Source organism: Arachis ipaensis, chromosome B5 (genome assembly GCF_059453495.1).
Source record: "Arachis ipaensis isolate K30076 ecotype BB chromosome B5, ASM5945349v1, whole genome shotgun sequence".
In the NCBI taxonomy this organism is placed as follows: domain Eukaryota; kingdom Viridiplantae; phylum Streptophyta; class Magnoliopsida; order Fabales; family Fabaceae; genus Arachis; species Arachis ipaensis.
In genome coordinates this window covers 76,309,447-76,323,553 of record NC_142440.1, presented here as the reverse complement: position 1 = coordinate 76,323,553, position 14,107 = coordinate 76,309,447, and the positions used below count along the sequence as shown (strand labels likewise).

General features: G+C 38.8%; 1 non-coding gene across 1 annotated transcript; it reads right to left on the bottom strand.

The window, feature by feature from the left end:
* Positions 1–913: 913 nt before the first annotated feature.
* LOC148564671 (small nucleolar RNA R71) lies at positions 914–1,021 on the bottom strand. Its single transcript, XR_015883863.1, has one exon. It is a non-coding gene; the product is annotated as a small nucleolar RNA R71 (small nucleolar RNA).
* Positions 1,022–14,107: the final 13,086 nt, after the last annotated feature.

The following is a 14,107-nucleotide window of genomic DNA, read 5'->3' as shown; positions in this document are numbered from 1 at the left end:
ACTACCTAACTAACTTCCTCTCTCTCTAATTTTCGAAAATATCTTCCCTCTTTTTCAAAATTTCTTTTTAATTAACTAATTATTTTAACTTTTGATTTTAAAATTTCAAAAAATTACTAACCTTTTTCAAAAACTATTTTCAAAAACTACTAACTCTTTTTCAAGAAGTTATTTTCGAAAATTCACTTCCCCCTCTCATCTTCTTCTATTTATTTATTTATTTACAAACATCTCTTCCTCACTCACCAAAAATCCGAACCCCCTCTCTCTCTGAGTTCAGATTTTCTCTTTTTCTTTTCTTCTATTCACACAGGGACCTCTATACTGTGGTAAAAAGGATCCCTATTATTATTATTATTTTTCTGTCCCTCTTTTTCATATGAGTAGGAGCAAAGACAAGAATATTCTTGTTGAAGCAGATCCAGAACCTGAAAGGACTCTGAAAAGGAAACTAAGAGAAGCTAAAATACAACAATCCAGAGATAACCTTACAGAAATTTTTGAACAGGAAGAGGAGATGGCAACCGAAAATAATAATAATGCAAGGAGAATGCTTGGTGACTTTACTGCACCTAATTCCAATTTACATGGAAGAAGCATCTCCATTCCTGCCATTGGAGCAAACAATTTTGAGCTGAAACCTCAATTAGTTTCTGTGATGCAGCAGAACTGCAAGTTTCATGGACTTCCATTTGAAGATCCTTTTCAGTTCTTAACTGAATTCTTGCAGATATGTGATACTGTTAAGACTAATGGAGTAGATCCTGAAGTCTACAGGCTCATGCTTTTCCCTTTTGCTGTAAGAGACATAGCTAGAGTATGGTTGGACTCTCAACCTAAGGATAGCCTGAACTCTTGGGATAAGCTGGTCAAGGCTTTCTTAGCCAAGTTCTTTCCTCCTCAAAAGCTGAGTAAGCTTAGAGTGGATGTTCAGACCTTCAGACAGAAAGAAGGCGAATCCCTCTATGAAGCTTGGGAGAGATACAAAGGACTAACCAAAAAGTGTCCTTCTGACATGCTTTCAGAATGGACCATCCTGGATATATTCTATGATGGTCTGTCTGAATTAGCTAAAATGTCATTGGACACCTCTGCAGGTGGATCCATTCACCTAAAGAAAACGCCTGCAGAATCTCAAGAACTCATTGACATGGTTGCTAATAACCAGTTCATGTACACTTCTGAGAGGAATCCTGTGAGTAATGGGACGCCTATGAAGAGGGGAGTTCTTGAAATTGATACTATGATTGCTATATTGGCTCAGAATAAAATATTGACTCAGCAAGTCAATATGATTTCTCAGAGTCTGAATGGAATGCAAGCTGCATCCAACAGTACTCAAGAGGCAACTTCTGAAGAAGAAGCCTATGATCCTGAAAACCCTGCAATAGCAGAGGTAAATTACTTAGGTGAACCTTATGGAAACACCTATAACCCCTCATGGAGAAATCACCCAAATCTCTCATGGAAGGATCAACAAAAGCCTCAACAAGGCTTTAATAATGGTGGAAGAAATAGGTTTAACAATAGTAAACCTTTTCCATCATCCACTCAGCAACAGACAGAGAATTCTGAGCATAATCCATCTAGCTTAGCAAATTTAGTCTCTAATCTATCTAAGGCCACTGTGAGTTTCATGAATGAAACAAGATCCTCCATTAGAAATTTGGAAGCACAAGTGGGCCAGCTGAGTAAAAGGATCACTGAAATCCCTCTTAGTACTCTCCCAAGCAATACAGAAGAAAATCCAAAAGGAGAGTGCAAGGCCATTGACATAACCACCATGGCCGATCCTGTAAGGGAGGTTGAGGACGTGAATCCTAGTGAGGAAGACCTCCTGGGACGTCCAGTGATCAATAAGGAGTTTCCCTCTGAGGAACCAAAGGAATCTGAGACTCATCTAGAGACCATAGAGATTCCATTGAACCTCCTTATGCCATTCATGAGCTCTGATGAGTATTCCTCTTCTGAAGAGAATGAGGATGTTACTGAAGAGCAAACTGCCAAGTTTCTTGGTGCAATCATGAAGCTGAATGCCAAATTATTTGGTATTGAGACTTGGGAAGATGAACCTCCCTTGTTCACCAATGAACTAAGTGATCTGGATCAACTGAGATTGCCTCAGAAGAAACAGGATCCTGGAAAGTTCGTAATACCTTGTACCATAGGCAACATGATCTTTGAAAAGGCTCTGTGTGACCTTGGTTCAGGGATAAACCTCATGCCCCTCTCTGTAATAGAGAAACTAGGAATCTATGGGGTACAAGCTGCTAAAATCTCATTAGAGATGGCAGACAATTCAAGAAAACAGGCTTATGGACAAGTAGAGGACGTGTTAGTAAAGGTTGAAGGCCTTTACATCCCTGCTGATTTCATAGTCCTAGATACTGGAAAGGATGAGGATGAATTCATCATCCTTGGAAGACCCTTCCTAGCCACAGTAAGAGCTGTGATTGATGTTGACAGAAGTGAATTAGTCCTTCAATTGAATGGGGACTCCCTTGTGTTTACAACTCAAGGTTATCCTTCTGTAAACATGGAGAGGAAGCATAAAAAGCTTCTCTCAAAACAGAGTCAACCAGAGCCCCCACAGTCAAACTCTAAGTTTGGTGTTGGGAAGTCTCAACAATGCTCTGAACATCTGTGAGGCTCCATGAGAGCCCACTGTCAAGCTATTGACATTAAAGAAGTGCTTGTTGGGAGGCAACCCAATTTTTATTTAATTATATTTTTATTAGTTATATGTCTTTGTAGGTACATGATCATGTGGAGTCACAAAATAAATAAAAAATTTGAAAACGGAATCAAAAACAGCAGAAGAAAAAATCACACCCTGGAGGAAGACCTTACTGGCGTTTAAACGCCAGTAAGAAGCATCTGGCTAGCGTTCAACGCCAGAACAGAGCAAGGTTCTGGCGCTGAACGCCCAAAATGGGCAGCATCTGGGCGTTTGAACGCCAGAATTGCACCCTGGAGAAGAGCTGGCGCTGAACGCCCAGAACAAGCATGGTTCTGGCGTTCAACGCCAGAAATGTGCAACAAATGGGCATTCAACGCCCAGAACAAGCACCAATCTGGCGCTGAACGCCCAGAGTTGTGTACAAGGGCATTTTGCATGCGTAATTTGGTGCAAGGTTGTAAATCCTTAATCACCTCAGGATCTGTGGACCCCACAGGATCCCCACCTACCTCCACTCACTTCTTCCCTATCACCACTTCACCACTCACATCCATCCACTCTTCCCCATAAACCTACCTCATAAACACCACCTACCTTCAAAATTCAAAATCAATTTCCCACCCAAACCCACCCTATATGGCCGAAACACATCTCTCTCCCTCTCCTCCATTTCTTCTTCTTCTTCATCTCTTCTTTCTTCTCTTGCTCGAGGGCGAGCAATATTTTAAGTTTGGTGTGGTAAAAGCATAAGCTTTTTATTTTTCCATTACCATTGATGGCACCTAAGACCGGAGAATCCTCTAGAAAAGGGAAAGGGAAGACAAAAGCTTCCACTTCCGAGTCATGGGAGATGGAAAGATTCATCTCCAAAGCTCATCAAGACCACTTCTATGATGTTGTAGTCAAGAAGAAGGTGATCCCTGAGGTCCCTTTCAAACTCAAAAGAAATGAGTATCCGAAGATCCGACATGAAATCCAAAGAAGAGGTTGGGAAGTTCTAACAAACCCCATCCAACAAGTCGTCATCCTAATGGTTTAAGAGTTCTATGCCAATGCATGGATCACTAGGAACCATGATCAAAGTAAGAACCCAAATCCAAAGAATTATATTACAATGGTTCAGGGGAAATACTTAGATTTTAGTCCGGAGAATGTGAGGTTGGCGTTCAACTTGCCTATGATGCAAGGAGATGCACGCCCCTACACTAGAAGGGTCAACTTTAATCAAAGGTTGGACCAAGTCCTCATGGACATATGTGTGGAAGGAGCTCAATGGAAGATTGACTCCAAAGGCAAGCCGGTTCAATTAAGAAGACTGGACCTCAAGCCTGTGGCTAGAGGATGGTTGGAGTTCATCCAACGCTCCATCATCCCCACTAGCAACCGATCTGAAGTTACTGTGGATCGGGCCATCATGATTCATAGCATCATGATTGGAGAGGAAGTAGAAGTTCATGAAGTCATCTCCCTTGAACTCTAAAAAATAGCCGAAAAGCCCTCTCCTGGGGCAAGGCTAGCTTTTCCTCATCTTATTTGCCATCTATGTTACTCAGCTGGAGCTTTCATAGAAGGAGACATTCCCATTGAGGAAGAGAAGCCCATCACTAAGAAAAGGATGGAGCAAGCAAGAGAACCCATTCATGGATCTCAAGAGACGCATGAAGCTCATCACCATGAGATCCCGGAGATGCCTCAAATGCATTTTCCTCCACAAAACTATTGGGAGCAAATCAATACCTCCCTAGGAGAATTAAGTTCCAACATGGGACAATTAAGGGTGGAACATCAAGAACACTCCATCATCCTTCATGAAATTAGAGAAGATCAAAAAGCAATGAGGGAGGAGCAACAAAGACAAGGAAGAGATATAGAAGAGCTCAAGGACATCATTGGTTCCTCAAGAAGGAAACGCCACCATCACTAAGGTGGACTCATTCCTTGTTCTTACATTCTCTGTTTTTCATTTTCTATGTTAAGTGCTTATCTATGTTTGTGTCTTATTACATGATCATTAGTGGTTAGCAACTATGTCTTAAAGTTATGAATGTCCTATGAATCCATCACCTCTCTTAAATGAAAACTATTTTAATTCAAAAGAACAAGAAGTACATGAGTTTCGAATTTATCCTTGAACTTAGTTTAATTATATTGATGTGGTGACAATGCTTATTGTTTTCTGAATGAATGCTTGAACAGTGCATATGTCTTTTGAAGTTGTTGTTTAAGAATGTTAAATATGTTGGCTCTTGAAAGAATGATGATAAGGAGACATGTTATTTGAATATCTGAAAAATCATAAAAATGATTCTTGAAGCAAGAAAAAGCAGCAAAGAACAAAGCTTGCAGAAAAAAAAAGAAAAAAAAATATAGGCGAAAAAAAATAATAATAAAAAAAAGAAAAAGCAAGCAGAAAAAGCCAAAAGCTCTTAAAACCAAGAGGCAAGAGCAAAAAGCCAATAACCCTTAAAACCAAAAGGCAAGGGTAATAAAAAGGAACCCAAGGCTTTGAGCATCAGTGGATAGGAGGGCCTAAAGGAATAAAATCCTGGCTTAAGCGGCTAAACCAAGCTGTCCCTAACCATGTGCTTGTGGCGTGAAGGTGTCAAGTGAAAACTTTAGACTGAGTGGTTAAAGTCAAGGTCCAAAGTAAAAGAAGAGTGTGCTTAAGAACCCTGGACACCTCTAATTGGGGACTTTAGCAAAGCTGAGTCACAATCTGAAAAGGTTCACCCAATTATGTGTCTGTGGCATTTATGTATCCGGTGGTAATACTGGAAAACAAAGTGCTTAGGGGCACGACCAAGACTCATAAAATAGCTGTGTTCAAGAATCATCATACTGAACTAGAAGAATCATTAACACTATCTGAACTCTGAGTTCCTATAGATGCCAATCATTCTGAACTTCAATGGATAAAGTGAGATGCTAAAACTATTCAAGAGGCAAAAAGCTACAAGTCCCGCTCATCTGATTGGAGCTATGTTTCATTGATAGTTTGGAATTTATAGTATATTCTCTTCTTTTTATCCTATTTGATTTTCAGTTGCTTGGGGACAAGCAACAATTTAAGTTTGGTGTTGTGATGAGCGGATAATTTATACGCTTTTTGGCACTGTTTTTTGTATGTTTTTAGTAGAATCTGGTTACTTTTAGGGATGTTTTCATTAGTTTTTATGTTAAATCCATATTTCTGGACTTTACTATGAGTTTGTGTGTTTTTCTGTGATTTCAGGTATTTTCTGGCTGAAATTGAGGGACTTGAGCAAAAATCAGATTCAGAGGTTGAAGAAGGACTGCTGATGCTGTTGGATTCTGACCTCCCTACACTCAAAGTGGATTTTCTGGAGCTACAGAACTCCAAATGGCGCGCTTCCAATTGCGTTGGAAAGTAGACATCTAGGACTTTCCAGAAATATATAATAGTTCATACTTTGGCCGAGTTTAGAAGACGTAAAAGGGCGTTGAACGCCAGTTCTACGCTGCTGTCTGGAGTTAAACGCCAGAAACACGTCACAAGCCAGAGTTGAATGCCAGAAATACGTTACAAACTGGCGTTCAACTCCAAGATTGACCTCTACACGTGTAACATTCAAGCTCAGCCCAAGTACACACCAAGTGGGTCCCGGAAGTGGATTTATGCATCAATTACATACTTCTGTAAACCCTAGTAACTAGTTTAGTATAAATAGGACTTTTTACTATTGTATTAGACATCTTTGGTCTCAGTTTTAATCTATTATTCATCTTAGGAGACTATTGATCATGTTTTGGGGGCTGGCCTCTCGGCCATGCCTGAACCTTTCACTTATGTATTTTTCAACGGTAGAGTTTCTGCACTCCATAGATTAAGGTGTGGAGCTCTGCTGTTCCTCATGAATTAATGCAAAGTACTACTATTTTCTATTCAATTCAATTTATTCCGCTTCTAAGATATTCATTCGCACTTCAACATGAATGTGATGAACGTGACACTCATCATCATTCCCTATGAACGCGTGCCTGACAACCACTTCCGTTCTACCTTAGATTGAATGAATATCTCTTAGATCTTTTAATCAGAATCTTCGTGGTGTAAGCTAGATTGATGGCGGCATTCATGAGAATCCGGAAAGTCTAAACCTTGTCTGTGGTATTCCAAGTAGGATTCAGGGATTGAATGACTGTGACGAGCTTCAAACTCGCGAGTGCTGGGCGTAGTGACAGACGCAAAAGGAGGGTGAATCCTATTCTAGCATGATCGAGAACCTCAGATGATTAGCCGTGCTGTGACAGAGCATTTGGACCATTTTCACAAGAGGATGGGATGTAGCCATTGACAACGGTGATGCCCTTACATAAAGCCAGCCATGGAAAGGAGTAAGATTGATTGGATGAAGACAGCAGGAAAGCAGAAGTTCAGAGGAGCGAACGCATCTCCATAAACTTATCTGAAATTCTCACCAATGATATATATAAGTATTTCTATCTTTATTTTCTGTCTATTTATTATTAATTTTGAAAACTCCATAACCTTTGATATCTGCCTGACTGAGATTTACAAGGTGACCATAGCTTGCTTCAAACCAACAATCTCTGTGGGATCGACCCTTACTCACGTAAGGTTTATTACTTGGACGACCCAGTGCACTTGCTGGTTAGTTGTATCGAAGTTGTGAATGAAAAACGATTTATTAAGACGTGCGTACAGAGTTTCTGGCGCCGTTGCCTGAGATCACAATTTCGTGCACCAGCGCCCAAAGGAGAAGAGACCAATGTCCAATGCCTATAAAGGACCCCCTAGCCAGCGTTCAACGCCCTAGAGGTCTCCTAGCACGTGAATCTCAATCAAGTTCAGCCCAAACACTCACCAAGTGGGCCTTGAAAGTGGATTATAGCACTAAAAGACTGTTTTATCCTTCTTATGTAATCCTTAGTCATTAGTCTAGTATTTATTTGAGAACTTTTATTCTTTTGAGGGATTCAATCTTTTTTGGCATATTTCGAATTTCACATTGTATTTTCTATCAGTATTAGTTTCTAAACCTCCTAGGTTGAGGGGAGGAGCTCTGCTAAGTTTTACAAATTAATAAAGTACTACTGTTCTTTCTCAATTCGTGTTTGATTCTCTATTCTAAGATGTATCTTCGTTCTTCATTCTATGACCGTGTGCCTATGATGACATGTCATCATATCATGTTTTTCTATACTTTTTCATACAAGAAATTGATGATTAGTGCTTAAATATTGCATTCTTTTGTGCTTAAATGGTATATTTCTTTGATCTTTTGATTTTATAAACTTTGTAGGAAATAAGAAGAAAAAGAAGCAAAAAAAGCACAAAATAAGCTAAAAAGAAAAAAAGAGGATTTTGGGCACACTTTGAAGATTGAGCACGCTTTGGAACCTTAGGCCACGCTTTTAAAAGTGTGGCCCATGACCATGGAGCCTTGGCATTAGCATCATGAACCATCATGCATTAATGCTTATGCATGCATGCATTTAATTAATAATGCTAAATGAATGAAATGAATGAATGCTTTAACGTTAAAGCATTACCATTATCAATTAAAGCCATGCATTTCTAATGCAATTGGCAATTCAAAGCTTTATGTTAATTCATTAACAAAAGCATGCAATATTAAATCCAATGAATGAAAGAAACAAAGGCTAGCGCTCATTAAAAGGAGCGCTACATTAAAATTTGTTCACTTTTTCGGGCTTTTCTTTAAGCCTTGTGACAGCATGACCATGCCTCCTTCAAAGTAATTATTCTGCATTTTACAATTCTTGATGTGATCTGAATTTACTCTTCCTGTAATTTAAATTTCCAGTCATTTATTCTCAAGATTTCTTCAATTGCGTGCTTTATTGCTTTCTTTAATTTCTAGCACCCAGCCCCCTTTACATTTGATGTAATTGACATTCCTTGTTCTTTAAGGTTCTGTTAATTTACTTCTTGCAAGTGAGATCTGCTGAAATTTTACTTTTCTTGTCATTTAAGCTTCAGCTAATTTACATTTTGTTCTTTATTTTCATTGCAATTTACCTTCTGCAACTTTAAATTCCCTGCACTTTACATTCTGTTATCAAATTTTCTCTCAATTCACCAATGTTAGCTTAACTAGACTAATCACTCACTAAAGTTGCTTGATCCATCAATCCTTGTGGGATCGACCTCACTCTAAGTGAGTTTTACTACTTGATGCGACCCGGTATACTTGCCGGTGAGTTTTGTGTGGAATCGTCTTTCCACCCATCAGCCTGACAACCACCCGTGTTCTTCTTGGGTTCGTGTGACTACGTAACTGGAAAGTATTGAACCACTAGCTTGATTATACATCTCTTAGACGGCTAATCCATGACTTTGTTGGGAACTTCTCGAGACACCAGTCAGTTGAGGTATTGGCAGATTAGAGTCTTTGTGGTAGAGGCTAGAACCAAAGGTGTAGCATTCTCTGATCTGGAAGAATGAACTGCAGGAGCTTCTCCCTCAATCAGAATGGATCCACACTAACCCTGGGGTTCAGATCTGGAGGAGCATTAGCAACCTCTCAACTGGTGTTGATCACATATAGCCTACCCTAGAAGAAATTATTCACAGTTGAAGAAGACAGTAAGACCAGATTAATCCAGAAGAACAAAGTATCTCCAAGCCTTAACCATCTTCTTATCATTGCAAATATATCAACCTAGTTAAGTTCTCTTTACTTTCAATTTATGCATTTAAACAAATCCAACAACTCTTCTATCTGTCTGACTAAGATCTACAAGATAACCATAGCTTGCTTCAAACCATAATCCTCGTGGGATCGACCCTGACTCGCTCAAGTATTACTTGGACAACCCGGTGCACTTGCTGGTTCAATTGTACGAAGTGTGAGAATTCGTCCACCAAAGCCACAAACGTAGTTGAGAGCTAGGAGGCAGAGCTTCAAGACATCCTTGAGGATGTCAACTATGACAAGGAAGCGTCAGAAGAGTAAGAGAGGGCTTCATCAGCTCCTAAAGTGGAGGGTGAACCCTCGAAACTCGAGCTCAAGCTGCTGCCATCATCCTTGAAATATATATTTCTAGGAGATGGTGACACTTATCCTGTAATCATAAGTTCTTCCCTGAAGCCACAAGAGGAAGAAGCACTGATTCAGGTGTTCAAAACACACAGAATAGCCTTAGGCTAGAGCATTAGTGACTTAAAGCTGATTAGCCCAACTCGGTGCATGCACAAGATAAGGCTTGAGGATGATGCCAGACCGGTGGTGCAACCACAAAGGCAACTGAACCCCGCCATGAAGAAGGTCGTGCAGAAAGAAATCACTAAGCTATTGGAGGCCGGGATCATCTATCTCATCTTAGATAGCCCTTGGGTTATCCCTGTCCAGGTTGTACCCAAGAAGGGAGGGATGACAGTGGTCCATAATGAAAAGAATGAACTGATCCCCACAAGGACAGTGACAGGGTGGCGCATGTGCATTGATTATAGAAGACTCAACCATGCCACAAGGAAGGACCATTTTTCTCTGCCGTTCATAGACCAGATGCTAGAGAGACTAGCTGGACATGCTTTTTACTGTTTCCTGGATGGATATTCAGGCTATAATCTGATTGCTATAGATCCCCAAGATCAAGAAAAGACAACCTTTACATGCCCATATGGAGTGTTTGCATACAGGAGGATGCCATTTAGCCTCTGTAATGCACTCGCCACCTTTCAAAGGTGTATGCTCTCCATCTTTTCAGACATGGTAGAGAAATTCCTTGAAGTATTCATGGATGATTTGTCTGTCTTTGGGGATTCTTTTAATTCCTGCCTTGACCATCTGGCCTTAGTTTTGAAACGATGCCAAGAAACTAACCTAGTTTTAAACTGGGAGAAATACCATTTTATGGTGACTGAAGGCATTGTTCTTGGACACAAAATTTCCAACAAAGGGATAGAGGTCGATCAGGCCAAGGTGGAAGTAATTGAGCGATTACCACCACCTATTAATGTCAAGGCAATCAGAAGCTTCTTAGGACATGCGGGATTTTACAGGAGGTTTATCAAAGATTTCTCCAAAATTGCAAAACTCTTGTGCAATCTCTTAGCCACTGACACTCCCTTTATTTTTAATAAAGAGTGTAGGGATGCCTTTGAAACTCTGAAAGCAAAGCTTATCTCTGCACCTGTCATATCTACACCAGACTGGTGTGATGCCAGTCATCATGCAATTGGTGCTGTCCTGGGGTAGAGACATGATAAACTCCTACACGTCATTTATTATGCCAGTCATATTTTAAATGACGCACAGAGAAATTACACCACCACAGAGAAAGAGCTACTTGCAATGGTTTACGCCATTGAAGATTCTATTTAATAGGATCTAAGCTCATTGATAGATTAGAATTTTGCACCGTTTTGGATTTTTCCACTTAAAATAATAACTTCTGTTGCAAGTATAGACCAAACCGGCAATCAACTCCCAATCAATCAAAGTTTGATTTTCAAATAAGAATTATATAACCAAGAGTAATTCAACCTCGGGTCGTTCTCCCTAGGAATGCAATTGAAATGTTACACTTTCGGTTGTGAGGATACGGGTTTTGAAATCAAGGAACAAAAGATTAAAAGAACTAAGAAATGATCAAAATTGAAATTAAATCAAGTAAAAAGGAAGCAAGGTCAAAATTAGTGAAAATGCTATAAATACATAAAAAGAGCCTTGATTGGGAATGAGGATCTAAGGAATCCTATCATTGTCATAACCACAACTATGGCAACTATGATGAGTCAATCTCACTTCGTCTACACCTAACATTGAGGAGTAAGTCAAGCAAGCATAATTGACCTTAATCCATAAGTCCAAGCTAACTTACCAAATTAATTGGTAAAAACCTAGCGTCAATGGAAACAAGAGTCAACTAACTACCCAAGAATTGCCACTAAATGTCGGACATTATAACTCTAGTATCCTAGGAACTCAATTCCCAAGCCAAGGTGTGAAAATCTACTCAAAACTCATAATTGGCATTTTCACGAACACCTTGTGGGCATAAAAGCAAAACATGAGAAATCGAAAAGGAAAATAGAAAACTATAACCAAATATTCACAATATCAATAATAAACATCCACAAGCAACTATAAATCATAAAACACTAAATTCATCAATCAAAACCTCAAGAAACTAAAATTGAAAATATTAACAAAGTAACTTGAACCATAAGACAATAAAAGTAAAGTGATGTAATTAAAGAGAAATTAAAGAGTACTTAAAAAAGAGTTGATCAACCCAAGATGAAAACTTGGAACTATAAAATGCTACAATGGAGATGGAAAATGAAATAAAACCCTAAGAGAGCATTCTAAATACACTACTCCTACTCCTAAATTATGTTCTAAAACTATCTAAGTCCTAATAACACCTAATGTAAGCTAATGCCTTCATATGTGGTCATTTTCCCTTTATATAGAACTCCCATTCAGCATCAAGCCTTCCAAAATTGGGCCAAAAGCCCCCAAAAATTGTGGATCACGTGTTTCATTAATGAATCCACGTGCAGGGACCTGTGTGTACGCATATGACAATGAGAATTTTTGTGTCGGTTCGGAATCGATCAAAACAAGCATCAATTCATTGGTAACATAATCCAAACTAACAATGAATTCTCAAGATCAAATATTAAATCCAATACAAAATAACCGAGAGTATTTAGCTCTCGGGTCGTCTTTCCTAGGAGTTGCAATTAAGTGTTTAGTTATTGGCTATGAGAGAGAGAGCATGGGGAATTGGGAATGAAAGCAAGAAAGCAAGAGATGTAAATAGCAAGAGAGCAAATGATCATGCAAGAAATTAAAAGGAAAGTAATTAAAGCAATGGAAATGGAAATTAAATACTAAAAGGAGCTCTTGGTGAGAGTTAGGGAATTTAGGATTCCTATCCTAGTTATGGACCACAAACATGGCAATTATATGGAATTAATCCCAATTAGTCAATCCTACTTGAGAATTAGTCAAAAGGGGGTAATTGATCTCAATCCATAAGTCCTAGTCAACTCAATAATTACTTAGTGAAAGACTAGCGTCAATGGAAATCAAACCAATTAACCATTTTCACACAATGCAAAATGGACATCCACAACTCAATTCCACCCAAACACCCAATTTCTCAGCCAAGAGTGTGAAAACTAAACATTCAAGAAATTAAACATCAAAGCAATAAAAGTCAAAGCAACAAAATGCAATGAAAGGAAACTTAAAATGCAAGAAAACCTCTTGGCAAGTAATTGAAAGCTAAGGTTACCTATCCTAGCCATTGACAACAAACACATGATGATTATGAAGAGTTAATCCTACTTAGTCAACCTTACATTGAAGATAAGTCAAATAGGCATAGTTAATTTCAATCCATAAGTCCTATTTCAACACTAAGGGTCACATAGAGTCAATGGAGACCAATCAACCAACTACTCTAATGTATCCAAGAAGAATGGACATCAAAGACTCAAAGATCACCAAAGTCATCAATTCCAAGCCAAGGGTGGAGAAAAACTAAGTAAAAACTAAGCCAAGCATTTTATCAAACACTTGGTGTGCATGAGAATAAAATAACATTATATTGCATTAAAAATAAATTCTAAAACACCAAAAGCTAGAAAATGACAATGACAACTAAAGGAAGCAATAAATGACATGGAAACATAAATTTGCATTAATTGGAATTAAAATAACAAAATTGTTCATAACATGAAAATTGACATAAAAGAGAAAATAACAAAAGAGATGAAGATAAAGACAAGAAAGCATAGAAACATAAATGAAACTACAATAAAACAATAATTAAAGTGCTGAAATTAAAAGGAAACTAAGCTAAAAACCCTAATTCTAGAGAGAGGGGGGAGCTTCTCTCTCTAGAAACTAAGAGAAAACATCATAAAAACTAAACCTAATTGCCCCCTTCATTCAGCTTTCCTTTGGCATGTTATAGCTCCAGAAATGGGTTGGACTGGGTTCTAGAGGCCCAAAAATCGCCCCCAGCGATTTGCAATTAATGAGCTGACGTAATTCGGGTCACGCGTACGCGTGGGTAACACGTACGCGTCACTGCGCAAAAATCCATCCACGTGAACGCGTCACTCGCAAATCTTCCTTGTGCGTATTCACGCATACCTGTACAATGCACGAGCGCTGAAACTTCCAAACTCCATTTCTCCATGGTTTCTTCCCTTTGCATGCTCTTTTCCTCACTTCTTCAACCCATACTTGCCTTGGAAACCTGAAATCACTTAACAAATACATCAAGGCACCAAATGGGATTAAAGTGAATTAAAATTGACTAAATTAAGCCCAAAAGAGCATGTTTTTACTTTCAAGCACAATTTAGGAAGAAATCTCAAAAGCATGCTATTTAGATGAATAAATGTGGGTTTATGTGATGAAATGCACTCAAATCAAACCAAAATATATCATAAAA